The 15,573-nt window shown below is 34.8% G+C and overlaps 1 protein-coding gene and 1 pseudogene across 1 annotated transcript in view; one reads left to right on the forward strand and one right to left on the reverse strand.

The window, feature by feature from the left end:
• The window catches only part of PPM1E (protein phosphatase, Mg2+/Mn2+ dependent 1E), a 212,876-nt gene that overhangs the window by 130,103 nt on the left and 67,200 nt on the right, over positions 1 to 15,573 (reverse strand). The gene's annotated exons all lie outside the window — the stretch shown is intronic.
• On the forward strand, positions 2,607 to 3,576 carry LOC118909398 (interferon-inducible double-stranded RNA-dependent protein kinase activator A-like; annotated as a pseudogene).

Below are 15,573 nucleotides of genomic sequence, written 5' to 3' on the forward strand. Positions count from 1 at the left end.
CAAATGAAACAGAAATTAGAGAAGAGGAATACAAAGAAGCTGAAGCATAGAGAGAAAAAAGGATCTCTAAAAATGAAAAAATATTAAGAAAACTGTGTGACCAAACCAAACGCAACAATATTTGCATTACAGGGGTGCCAGAAGAAGAAGAGAGAGAAAAGGGGATAGAAACTATCTTTGAGGAGGTAATTGCTGAAAAATTCCCCAATCTGGGGAAGGAAATAGTCTCTCAGAGCATGGAACTCCACAGATCTCCCAACACAAGGGACGCAACGAAGACAACACCAAGACATATACTAATTAAAATGGCAAAGATCAAGGATAAGGACAGACTACTAAAAGCAGCCAGAGAGAGAAAACGATCACACACAAAGGAAAAACCTCATTAGGCTATCATCAGACTTCTCAGCAGAAACTTTACAGGCCAGAAGAGAGTGGCATGATATATTTAATGCAATGAAGCAGAAGGGCCTCAAATCAAGAATACTCTATGTGGAAAGACTATCATTTAAATTTGAAGGAGAGATTAAACAATTTCCAGATAAGCAAAAGCAGAGAGAATTTTCCACCCACAAACCATCTCTCCACTGTACTTTGGAGGCACTGCTATAGATGGAAGTGCTCCTAAGTCTAAATAGCTGTCACCACAAGTAATAAAACCACTGTAAAGAAAGTAGAACAATTAATTACTAAGCAAATGCAAAATTATATCAACTACCCCAAACTCAGTCAAATGATAGACAAAGAGTACAGAATATAATACCTAATATATAAAAAATGGAGGAGGAGAAAAAATACAGAACCTTTAGATTGTGTTTGCAATAGCATACTAAGTGAGTCAAGTTGACTCTTAGATAATAAGGAAGTTACCCGTGAACCTTTGGTAACCACGAATCTAAAGCCTGCAATGGCAATAAGTACGTACCTATTGATAATCATTCTAAATGTAAATGGTCTGAATGCACCAATCAAAAGACACAGAGTCACTGAATGGATAAAAAAAACAAGACCCATCTATATGCTGCCTACAAGAGACTCACTTCAAACCTGAAGACATACACAGACTAAAAGTGAAGGGATGGAAAAAAATATTTCATGCAATAGGGAGAAAAAAGCAGGAGTTGCAGTACTTGTATCAGACAAAATAGACTTCAAAACAAAGAAAGTCACAAAAGACAAAGAAGGACATTACATAATGATAAAGGAGTCAATCCAACAAGAGGATATAATCATTATAAATATCTATGCTCCCAGCACAGGAGCACCTACATGTGTGAAACAAACACTAATAGAATTAAAAGGAGAAATAGAATACACATTCATTCTAAGAGACTTCAACACTCCACTCACTCCAAAGGACAGATCAACCAGACAGAAAATAAGTAAGGAGACAGAGGCACTGAACAACACATTACAACAGATGGACCTAACAGACATCTACAGAACTCTCAACCCAAAAGCAGCAGGCTGCACATTCTTCTCAAGTGCACATGGAACATTTTCAAGAATAGATCATATACTAGGCCACAAAAAGAGCCTCAGTAAATTAAAAAAGATTGAAATTGTACCAACCAGTTTCTCAGACCACAAAGGTATAAAACTAGAGATAAATCATGCAAAGAAAATGAAAAATCCCACAAACACATGGAGGCTTCACAACAGACTCCTAAATAACCAATGGATCAATGAACAAACTGAAACAGAGATAAAGCAATATATGGAGACAAATGACAACAATAATTCAACACCACAAATCTGTAGATGCAGCAAAGGCTGTGCTAAGAGGGAGGTATATTGCAACACAGGCCTACCTCAGGAAAGAAGAACAATCCCATATGGATGGTCTAAACTCACAAATAACAGAACAAGAAAAAAGAAGAACAAATGACACCTGAAGTCAGTAGAAGGAGGGACATAATAAAGATTAGAGCAGAAATAAAATCCAGAAGAATAAAACAATAGAAAAAAAATCAATGAAAGCAGGAGCTGGTTCTTACAGAAAATTAACAAAATAGATAAACCCCTAGACAGACTTATCAAGAAAAAAAGAGAGTCTACACACATAAATAGAGACAGAAATGAGAAAGGGAAAATCACTATGGACACCACAGAAATACAAAGAATTATTAGAGAATGCTATGAGAAATAATATGCTAACAAACTGGATAACCTAGAAGAAATGGACAACTTTCTAGAAAAATACAACCTTCCAAGGCTGACCAAGGAAAAAACAGAAAATCTGAACAGACCAATTACCAGCAATGAAATTGAACTGGAATCAAAAAACTACCTAAGAACAAAACTCCTGGACCAGATGGCTTCACCGCTGAATTTTATCATACATTTAGTGAAGACCTAATACCCCTCCTCCTTAAACTTTTCGGAAAAGTAGAAGAGGAGCGAATACCTCCAAACTCATTCTATGAGGCCAGTATCACTCTAATACCAAAACCAGGCAAAGGCACCACAAAAAAAGAAAATTACAGACCAAAATCCAATGAACATAGATGCAAAAATAATCAACAAAACATTAGCAAACCAAATACAAAAATACATAAGAAAAGATCACCCATCACAGGGAGAAGAGGGGAGTGGGAGGGGAGGAAGGGGAGGAGGCGGCAGTGGCGGCGCTGGAGCTGGAGCACTCCTCTCGGGCACCAGCCGTACCAGGGAGCAAAAACATTACTCTGTACCGCTCTTCCTCCTGCCGCCGCACTGTCCTTTCTGACCATGTCCCAGAGCAGGCATCATGCCGTGGCCCCGCCACTCGAGCACAAGGACAGCAGGACCTTCATTTTGGGGAAGATGATTACAGCTAAACCGGGGAAAACACTGATTCGGGTATTACACGAACACAGCGTGAAGACCAAGAATGTCCCAGTCTGTGAATGTGAAAGATCTGATGTGCAAGTACACAGACCCACCTTCACCTTCCAAGTAACTGTTGGTGACATAACCTGCACACACTTTTTTTTAACCTTACTTCAGGTGAAAGGTACAAGTAAGAAACTGGCAAAACAGAGCTGCAGAGGCTGCCATAAACATTTTGAAAGCCAATGCAAGTATTTGCTTTGCAGTTCCTGACCCCTCAATGCCTGACCCTTCCAAGCAACCAAAGAACCAACTTAATCCTATTGGTTCATTACAGGAATTGGCTACTCATCATGGCTGGAGACTTTCTGAATATACCCTTTCCCAGGAGGGAGGGCCTACTCATAAGAGAGAATATACCACAATTTCAGGCTAGAATCTTTTATGGAAACTGGAAAGGGAGCATCAAAAAAAAAAATGCTGCTGAGAAATAAATTTCTTGCAAAAATTCAGTAATATTTCCCAGAGAACCACATTTCTTTAAGAAATGTAGTGGGACTTTCCTTAGAATGTACTTGGCATTCCTTGAGGAATTCTCCTGGTGAAAAGGTCAACTTACTGAAAAGAAGCCTCCTCAGCATTCCAAATACAGATTATATCCATCTGCTTAGTGAAATCATCAAGGAACAAGGTTTTAACATAACATTATTTGGATATAGGTATGATTTTTTCCAACAAAACCTCTACTAAAATTTATTTCAATGAAAAAAAAATGATTACCCATCATGATCAAGTAGGATTTATTTCAGGGATGCAATGATGGTACAATATTAAAAAATCCATCAAAATCACCAACCACATCAACAAAAAGGACAAAAACTACATGATCATCTCCATAGATGCTGAAAAAGCATTGAACAAAATTCAACATCCATTCGTGATAAAAGCTCTCAACAAAACGGGTACAGAGAGCAAGTACCTCAACATAATAAAGGGCTTATGTGACAAATGTACAACCAACATCATACTTAACAGCAAGAAGCTGAAAGCCTTTCATTTAAGATAGGGAACAAGACAAGGATGCCCATTCTCCACTTTTATTCAACATAGTTCTGGCAGTCCTTGGTATGGCAATCAGACAACACAGAGAAATAAAAGGCATCCAGATTGCTAAAGAAGAAGTTAAACTGTCACTGTTTGCAGATGACAGGGTATTGTACATAAAGAACCCTAACGAATCCACTCAAACACTACTAGAACTAATATCTGAATTCAGCAAAGTTGCAGGATACAAAATTAATACACAGAAATCTGTTGCATTCCTATACACTAATGATTAACTAGCAGAAATGAAATCAGGAAAACAATTCCATTCACAATTGCATCAAAAAGAATGAAATACCTAGGAATAAACCTAACCAAGGAAGTGAAAGACCTATACTCTGAAAACTACAAGACACTCATGAGAGAAATTAAAGAAGATACCAATAAATGGAAACACATCCGTGCTCTTGGCTAGAAAGAATTAATATTGTCAAAATGGCCATCCTGCCTAAAGCAATCTACAGATTCAATGTAAGCACTATCAAAATACTGATAGCATCCTTCAATGAACTAGAGCAAATAGTTATAAAATTCAAGTGGAATCTCAAAAGACCCCAAATAACCAAAGCAATCCTGAGAAGGAAGAATAAAGCAAGGGGGATTACACTCCCAACTTCAAGCTCTACTACAAAGCCACAGTAATTAAGACAATTTGGTACTGGCACAAGAACAGACCTATAGACCAATGGAACAGAATAGAGAGCTCAGATATAAACCCAAGCATATACGGTCAATTAATATATGATAAAGGAGCCATGGACATACAATGGGGGAAATGACAGCCTCTTTAACAACTGGTGTTGGCAAAACTGGACAGCTACATGTAAGAGAATGAAACTGGATTATTGTCTAACCACATACACAAAACTAAACTCAGAATGGATCAAAGGCCTGAATATAAGTCATGAAACAATAAAACTCTTAGAAGAAAACATAGGCAAAAATCTCTTGAATATAAACATGAGAAACTTTTCCCTGAATGCATCTCCTTGGGCAAGGAAAACAAAATAAAAAATGAACAAATGGAACTACATCAAGCTAATAATCCTCTGTACAGCAAAGGACACCATCAGCAGAACAAAAAGGCATCCATCCTACAGTATGGGAGAATATATTTGTAAATGGCATATCTGACAAGGAGTTAACATGCAAAATATATAAAGAACTCACACACCTCAACACCCAAAAAGCAAATAACACTATTAAAAAATGGGCAGAGAATATGAACAGTTCTCCAAAGAAGAAATTCAGATGGCCAACAGGCAAATGAAAAGATGCTCCACACTGCTAATTATCAGATAAATGCAAATTAAAACCACAATGACATATCCCCTCACACCAGTTAGAATGGCCAACATTGAAAAGACTAGGAACAACAAATGCTGGAGAGGATGCGGAGAAAGGGGAACCCTCCTATACTGCTGGTGGGAATATAAACTATTTCAAACATTGTGGAAAGCAGTATGGAGGCTCCTCATAAAACTAAAAATAGAAATACCATTTGACCCAGGAATTCCACTCCTAGGTTACCCAAAGTAAACAACTTCTCAAATTCAAAAAGACATATGCACCCGTATGTTTATTGCAGCACTATTTACAATAGCCAAGATATGGAAACAACCTAAGTGTCCATCAGCAGATGACTGGATAAAGAAGATGTGGTACATATACACAATGGAATACTATTCAGCCATAAGAAACAAACAAATCCTACCATTTGCAACAACATAGATGGAGCTGGAGGACATTATGCTCAGTGAAATAAGCCAGGCAGAGAAAGATAAGTACTAAATGATTTCCCTCATTTGTGGAGTATAACAACGTAGCTAAACTGAAGGAACAAAACAGCAGCAGACTCACAGACTCCAAGAAGGGACGAGCAGTTACCAAAGGTGAGGGGTTGGGGAGGGCAGGTGGGGATGGAGGGAGAGGTGGATTGAGGGGTATTATGATTGGTACACATGGTGTGGAGGGGATCATGGGGAAGACAGTGTAGCACAGAGAAGGCAAATAGTGACTCTGTGGCACCTTACTACACTGATAGATAGTGACTGCAATGGGGTAAGGGGGGGGACTCGATAATATGGTGAATGTAGTAACCATATTGTTTTTCATGTGAAACCTTCATAAGGGTGTATATCAGTAATACCTTAATTTTAAAAATCTGTACATAGAGACCACAAAAAAAAAGTTGCTGCCAGAGGGTCTGGCTTCCTATCAGCCTGAAACTAGCTGATAAATAAGACCCTCCCCATTGGCACACTGAAAGGTCTTGGAACACCCTCAACACTGGGGATAAGAATAATCAGGCTACTTATACAATCATGAGGGCTCAAGAGACAACTAAAAGTTAGGGCAAGGTCAAACAATAAAGTTCATAACCTATACAAGGTCACTCCTTCAAGATTGAGAGAGACAGCTGTTATGCCTAAAACACAGATGCAAACAGGGAGTCAAGCAAAATAAGGAAACAGAGGAATATATTCCAAACAGAAGAAAAAACAACCAGAAAAAGACCTTAATGAAATGGAGGTAAGTAATCTACCAGATAAAAATTCAAAGTAATAGTCTTAAAGATGCTCGCCAAACTCAGGAGACGAATGCATGAAAACAGTGAGAACTTCAACAAAGCAATAGACAATTAGAAGAAAGTACCAAACAGAAGTCACAGAGCTGAGGGATACAATAACTGAACTGGAAAATATACTAGAGAGTTTCAACAATGGACTAGATAAAAAGAATAGATCAGCAATCTGAAAGACAGAGCAATGGAACTCATCCAAACAGAGCAGCAAAAAGAAAAAAGAATTTTAAAAAGTAAAGATAGCTTACAGGAACTATTAAAACAACACAGGTGGAATACCATTTGCATTATGGGGGTCCCAGAATGAGAAAAAGAAGAGAAAAGGGCAAAAAACTTATTTAAGAAATAATGGCTGAACAAAAATTCTCAATCATAATATAAGTTGGTCATGGGGATGGTAATACAGCATGGAGAATACAGCTGAAGATTCTGTAACATCTTCCTATGTTGACAGATAGTACCTGCACTAGTGTGGGTGAGAATTTAATAACATGGCTAACTGTCGAACCACTGTGTTGTACACTTGAAACCAATATGACTGAATATCAACTATACTTCAATTTTTAAAAAAAGAAAGAATGGCTGATAACAATTCAACTAAATTCTCCAATCTAAAGATACGGAGTTGCTGAATGGATAAAAAACAAGACTTATCTATGCTGCCTACAAGAGACTCATTTTAGATGTAAGGACACATAAAGACTGAAAAAGAAGGGATGGATATAAATATTCCATGCAAATGAAAGTGAAAAAAAAAAAGCTAGAAGGGCATTACATAATAATAAAGGGATCAATTCAACAAGATGATATAACATTTGTAAATATATATGCACCAACATATAAGTACCAAAATATATAAAGCAAATATAACAGACCTAATGGGATAAACTGACATAATACAATAATAGTACGGGACTTTAACACCCACTTACATCAGTGGATAGGTCATCTAGACAGAAAATCAATAAGGGAACACCAGCCTTAAATGACACTTTAGACCAGATGGACTTTATAGATATATATACAGAGCATTCCCCCCAAAAGCAGCAAAATTCACATTCTTCGCAAATGCACATGGAACATAAAGCAAGCTGGATCACATATCAGGCCACAAAACAAGTTCCAATAAATTTAAGAGGATTTAAATTATATCAAACATCTTTTCTGACCACAATGGTATGAAACTAGGAATCAATTACAAGAAAACTGGAAAAATTTACAAATATGTGGAGATTGAACAACATGCTACTCAACAACCACTGGGCCACTAAATAAATCAAAAAAATAAAAATAAATACTTAGAGACAAATTAAAATGGACATATGATGTACCAAAATCTATGAGATGCAGCAAAAGCAGTTCTAAGAGGGAAGTTCATAGTAATACAGACCTACCTCAAGAAATGAGAAAAATCTCATATAAACCATTTACTTTAGACATAAAGGAACTAGAAATTGAAGAACCAACAAAGCCCAAAGTCTGTAGAGGGAAAAAAATATCAGAGTAGAAATGAATTAACTGGAGACTAAAAAGACAATAGGAAAGATCGGTGAAACTAAGAGCTGGTTCTCTGAAAAGATAAAACTGACCAACCTTTGCTGATGGTCACCAGATAAAAAGAAATCAAAGTAAACTTACAAATAATATCACTGAAATACAAAGGATCACAAGAAACTACTATGAACAGTTATATGCCAACAAATTGGACAACTTAGAAGATATGGATAAATTCTTAGAATCATATAATATTTCAAGGCTGAATCAGGAAGAAATAGAAAATCTGAATAGAAGGACTACTCGTACAGAGACTGAATCAGTAATCAACAACCTCCCAAAAACTGAAGTCCAAAACCAGAAGGCTTCACCAGTGAATTCTACCAAATAGTCAAAGAAGATTTAATACCTATCCTTCTCAAATTCTCCCAAAAAACTGAAAAGGAGGGGCTGCTTCCAAACTCATTTTATAAGACCTGCATTACTGAGATACCAAAACAAGGCAAGGACATTACAAAAAATAAAATTACAGGCCAATATCCCTGATGAACATAGATGCAATAATCCTTAACAAAATATTAGCAAATCTAATTCAGCAATACTTTAAAAGGATCATACAACATAATCAAGTAGAATTTATTCCAGGGAATAAATTCTGGAAGAAATTATCAAGTAGAATTTATACACAGATGGCTGAACAACCAAAAATCAATCAACATGATACACTGCATTAACAAAATGAGGGATAAAAGTCATATGGTCATCTCAATAGATGCAGAAAAGGCATTTGACAAAATTGAACATCTATTTATGATTTTAAAAAAAACACTCAACTATCTGGATATAAAAGGAATATACCACAACATAATAAAGGTCATATATGACAAGCCCACAGCTAACATCATACTCAAAGGTAAAAAGCTGAAATATTTTCCTCTAAGATCAGAACAAGACAAGCTAAGTGCACTCTCCCCACTTTTATTCAACAAGGTATGGGAAGTCCTTGCCAGAGCAATTAAAGAAAATGAAAAGCATCCAAAATGGAAATGAAGAAGCAAAACTGACTATTTCTGAATGACATGATTGTAAATACAGAAAATTCTAAACACTCCACATAAAAATCTGTTAGAATAAACAAATGCAGTGAAATGATAGGGTACAAAATCAATAAACAAAAATCACCTGCATTTCTATAAACTAACAATGAACTATCAGAGAAATTAAGAAAACATTTATAATTACATCAAAATATATAAAAATATATAAACATAAATATATATAAATCCTATTGACAATTGCATCAAAAATAAAACATCTAGGAATACTTTTAACCAAGGGGGTGAAAGACCTGTATGCTGGAAAACTGTAAGTTTTCTTGTGTTCCGTGGATTGGAGCTATTCTTTTCCATGGATTGGAAGAATTAATGTTAACATGTCCATATTATCTAAAGCAATACACAGATTCAATGTAATCCCTATCAAAATTTAGATTACATTTTTCACAGAAATAAAGCAAACAATCCTAAAACTTGTATGGAATCATGGAAGAACCCAAATAACCACAGCAATCTTGAGAAGGAAGAACAAATCTGGAGGCATCATGATCCCTGATTTCAAACTGTATCACTAAACTACAGTAATAAAAAAATCTGGTGTTGGCATAAAAACAGACACATAGATCAATGGAACAGAACAGAGAACCAGAAATAAACCCACACATATATGGTCAATTAATTGATGACAAAGGAGGCAATAATTTACAATGTGGAAAGTACAGTTTTTTCAATAAATAGTGTTGGAAAACTGGACACATACCAAAAGTGAAACTAGATCACTATCCTGCCCCACACAAAAATTAACTCAACACAGATTAAAGACTTGAAAAACCACCTGAAACCCATAAAACTCCTAGAAGAAAACATGGGCAGTAAGCTCCTTGATACTGGTTTTGGCAATGAATTTATGGATCTACTTCAAAAGCAAAAGCAACCAAAGCTAAAACAAACAAGTGGAACCACATCGAACTGCACAAAAAAGAAACTATTGAAAGAAATATTTTTTGATATATACATGATGCTTTGACATATGAATACACTGTAAAGTAATTACAATAAAGCTTATCAACATGTCCATCACCTCCCCATAGTTACTTTTTCTGTGTCTTTGTGAAAACACTTGACATTTACTCTCTTATTTAAAATATATAATACATTATCATTAACTATATTCACCTATAGGTGCAGATTACATCTGTACATCAAACAAAACCATAAAAAAATGAAATGAAATGGCAATTTATCAAATGGGAGAAAATATTTGCAAATCATATATCTGGTTATGGGATAATTTCTAAAATATATAAAGAACTCTTAATAAATCTCAGTAGCAAAAAAGACAATCTGATTAAAAAATGGGCAGAGGATCTGAATAGATATCTGTCCAACAAAAAACATACAGATGGCCAACAGGCACATGAAAAGATGCTCAGCATCACTAACCATCAAGGAAGTCAAAACCACAACGGAATACCACCTCAGAACTTTTAAAATGGCTACTATAAAAAAGACAAGAAATAAAAAGTATCGGCAAGAATGTGGAGAAAAAGGAACTTATAGTGCACTATGGAAAGCACACATACACACCAATGGAAGAGTACCCAGCCATAGAAAAATTGGAATCTTGCCATTTATGTCAACATGGATGAACTTTGAGGGAGTTCTGCTAAGCAAACTAAGCTGCAGTAAGACAAATTCTGTATTATTTCACTTATATATGGAATCTAAAAAAACAAACAAAATAAAAATCAGAGATACAGAGAACAGAATGATGGTTGCCAGAAGGCAGCAGGGTGGGGGGTTGGACAAAATGGGTAAAGGAGTCAAGAGGTACAAACTTCCAGCTATAAAATACATAAGTCATGGGGATATAAGGTACAGCATGGTAGCTACAATCAGTATTATTATAAAGCATACTTGAAAGTTGCCCAGAGAGTAAAATCTTAATAGTCAACTTTGTATGGTAACTAGCCTTATTGTGGTGATCATTTTGTAATGTGAACAAATATTGAATCATTATTTTGTATACCTGAAACCAATATAATCCTATATGCCAATCATACCTAAATAAAAAAATTTTTGATTAAAAATAGAACTCCCACTTCTGGGTATATAGCCAAAGGAAATAAAATCACTATCTTGCAGTTATTTTCCCTCCCATGTTCACTGCAGCATTATTCATAGTAGCCAAGATATGGAAAGAACTTAAATATCCATGGACAGATGAATGGATGAAGAAAATGTTACATATGTAAATGTCATATATGTGTGTGCGTGTATACACACACATACACAATATTACTTACCATTTAAAAAGAAGGAAATTTTGCCACTTGTGACAACATAGGTGAATCTGGAGGACATTAAGTGAAATAAGTCAGATGCGGAAAGCCATGTATCACATTACCTCAGTTATACATGGAATCTTAAAATAACAAGTAGATCTCATACCAACAGAGTAGAATGGTAGTTACTAAAAGCTGGGGATAGGAGAAAAGGAGAGATACTGATCTAAGGGTATAAACTTTCAGTTATAAGAATAATAAATACTAGAGATCTAATGTACAGCACGGTAACTACAGTTAATGATAATGTATTATATATTTGAAATTTAATAAGTCAGTAAATTTCAAGTGTTTTCACAAAGACACATAAAAAGTAACTATGGGAGGTGATGGATATGTTAGTTTTCTTGTGGTAATTATTTTACAATGTACTCATATATCAAAACATCATGCACATACCTTAAGTATATACAATTTTGTCAAAAACAAATTAAAAATTAATAAAAATTTAGTCACTGATGTGTATTCAGCCTCTATTTTATTCATTCTAACTTACTCAGATATTCCTCCAGTGTTTTAAATATATATATATATACTTATTTTCCATTTATAGCCTAACAGGTACATTCCTTTAGGACACTGATTATGTCTTGTACAGCTGAATCCTAAGTAATTTGAAGCAGAAAAAGAACATTTATTACACATTAAAATGGCTCCTTCACTTAGTTTAGACATCACACATATTATCTTCTTTAATACTCCCAGCAATCCTGTGAGGTAGGTACTATTACCCAACCCCATTTTTCTGATGAGGTATGAGAGGTTAAGTACCTTGCTCAAAGTCACATAATTAGTAAGTGGAGGAGGATGAATTCCAACTCTGCCTGACACCAAAATCAATGCCCTTTATCACTTTATCGCCCTTTATCACTTTATTTATCACTTTATTATATTGTTTCTCACATATTTTTAAAAAATGTAATTACAAGTATAGCTATGGAAAATTAGGGGGCACAGATCAACAACCATAACAATAGTTACAGTATAAGATTTCATCATCTTATTTGATAAGGATTTATAAAAAGAAAACAGATTTTGACATATTCACTCAATATTTACTGAGCACTTATTATATACCAAGCACAGTTCGAAGATTCCTGCCCTTATGGAGTTCATATAAAGAAGGCTTTCCACGGGTATTATGCTCAGTGAAATAAGACAGGCAAAGACAAATACCAAATGATTTCCTTTATTTGTGGAGTACAAAAACAAAGCAAAGCAGAAGGAACAAAATAGAAGTAGACTCATAGACACCAAAAGGGACAAGTGGTTACCAAAGGAGAGGTGTTGGGGAGGGTAGGGGGACAGGGGAAAGTGGGTTAAGGGGCACAATAATTTGCAATCACAATGTAAGCTGGTCACAGGGACAGCAGTAAACATGGTCAATACAGTTAATGATTCTGTAACATCTTACTATGTTGATACATAGTGACCGCACTGGAGGGAATGAGGACTTGATACCACTGTGTTGAGTATTTGAAACCACTGTAAGATTGTATATAAATGATACTTTACTAAAAAAATATGAAACAAGTTAGACAAGAAAATTAACAATAATAAATACAGAGGTCTTTCCGTGAAGCAAGGAATAGGAAAAAGGCACTGTAAAATGACAACAAACAAAATGGAGATGGTATCCATTAGTAGTAAATTTTACCAAAGTATAGATGATTTATGGGTTACCAGTGCAGGAAATACCAAGAATACAGTGACCTTGTGGCCTATATTAGAAGCTTACACTAATTAAAACCTATATAAGGAAGCCAGTACCCTCAGATTTCTCTAATAAAATCCGATTGTTTCCCTGTATCCATACAATAGTAAAATTAAGAGGTTTGGGCTCATCTTTTTTGTAAGCTCCTTAAAATAGAAATAAAGATACATTATCTTTGTCACTCCCTACAAGTAGTCACTAAAATATGCTTTTGTTTAAAGATGTTCTGAATCAAATATGAATCTACTAACTCATTATTGTGTGACTTTAGGTGAATTACTTAACCTCTATGCGTGCAAGTTTCTCATGTGTTACATAAAGACAAGAAGAGTTTATAGGTTGTTGTGAGGGTTACATTAGATAACCTGTTACAGGATCTGTCACACAGTAAGTACTCAATAAAATTTAACTGTTATTAAATTCTGCCTATATTTTTTCCTGTTAAATACTATTTACTTTTTAAGCAAGGTACTGATAATGGACTAGACCCAGATTTAACTTTAGAAAAACAATAGTTTTTTCTTCTTCAGAAGTCCTATCTTCTAGGAGATAAGCAAAATACAGTTTTATTATCATATAAATTTCAGAATGCTTGGGAATCTTAAGTGTTAACTAGTTTGAGAAGTGGCATGATTTATTTATAACGTGTTTTACTTGCTGGAATGTAAAAATTTTTCTAGTGTCTCAGTGAATGTATCACAAAGAAATCAGTATTTAATATTCCAAATTTGGAAAAATGAAAAATACTAAAAAGGCAAGTCTAGAAATGTTTCTGCCCCAAATCATAACACATTTGTGAAATTTCCAGACATTTTCATATGTTAAAATTAAAAAGTTAGCATTTTCAAAATAAAGTAATAAAAAGCCTTCCAAAGCTATCTGTTAAAATGCAATACATGGTATATAGTCACAGTGAAAAGGTTTGGCAGTTTTTCAAAAAGTTAAACATAGAATTACCATATGATCCAACAATTCTATTCCTAGGCATATACCCCAAAGAATTAAAAACAGGGACTCCAAGAGATAGTGTATATGTTATTTACAATAGTTAACCAAATGGTGAACACAGTGTAAATATCCATTAATAGAGGAATAGATAAACAAAATACACTATTCCCAATGTTAATATTATTTACCCATTAAAAAAGAGAGATGGACACATGCTAGAACATGGATAACCTCCAAAACAGTATGCTGAGTGAAATAAAACAGACACAAAAGGACATATATTGCATGATTCCACTTATATGACGTACTCAGAAGAGACACATTTATACTGACAGGAAGTAGAATAGAGGTTACCAGGGACAAGGGAAATGAATAGTTATTGTTAATGTCCACAGAATTTCTGTTTGAGATGATTAAAAAGTTCTGTAGATAGATAGTGGTGATAGTCCCACACACTGTAAATGTATTTAATGTCACTGAATTATACACTTAATAATAGCTAAAGTGGTAAATCTTATGTTATATGTATTTTACAACAATAAAGATAGTTTGAAGAAAATAATGCAGGCAGAATATATGTAATATTATAATAGAGTAAAGAAAAGGAAATATTTTATTTCATAGTTAAAATGACAACTATAAAAATTTATCACTGAGAGTGGGAGAATTATGTATGGCAATTCAGTATTACAATTGTCTCACAACAATGATGACAATATACAATATTCTAAAAAGAACTTTTTATTATTCCTAAACCACGACTCAAAAGCAATCTCAAATTCAGCCCAGTAGATAATTAGCACTGGGTTTACATAATCTAATATGAAAACTCTTCAAAGCAGTGAGGAAAAAAAACATCAAAAATATTCTTTGAAAGGAATACCATTAACAACACTGTAACTACATAAAAGCAAGAGAAAGCCCATAGTCTCTCAGTCCTTTCTGGGTATCTCTACTAGAACATATGCTTTTTCTCAGTTATTAACTGTATTTCAGGAATGATACAGTGGCAGTCTGACAAAAACTATATGGTGGGGATCAAAATCAGGATAGCACTACTACCATATGCTAATTCTGCAGAGACTCAGCACTCTATTGTCCAGGTAAAAATCCTAGTATGCAAAAGTAATACAAATCACATGAAATGCTGAATAGTAACATCAATTAAGGCTTCAGGCTCCTTATCATGTTGTGTTTAACACTGCTGGACATGGTAGCACTTGGTTATAACAATGTCCCAGCAGTAACTTCTAAATAACACAGATTTTTAGGAGTCCAAAACAACACTCATATATTATCACTCTCACACACCTAATTATAATTAATTTGACAGAAGGGTAGTTTTTATTTTCCTACTGAGAATTCTGAAGGGCAAAGATTTCAACAGTTTACCCAAGAATTCTATGGCCATGCCTTTAAGAGGGAAGATAGGAAAGTGGATGCACTGTTATCATTGAGCATCCATGTGTACTAAGCAAGAAACAGTCTGTGCTATAAATATTTCTTCCAGCTTATGTA

Source organism: Manis pentadactyla, chromosome 4 (genome assembly GCF_030020395.1).
Source record: "Manis pentadactyla isolate mManPen7 chromosome 4, mManPen7.hap1, whole genome shotgun sequence".
In the NCBI taxonomy this organism is placed as follows: domain Eukaryota; kingdom Metazoa; phylum Chordata; class Mammalia; order Pholidota; family Manidae; genus Manis; species Manis pentadactyla.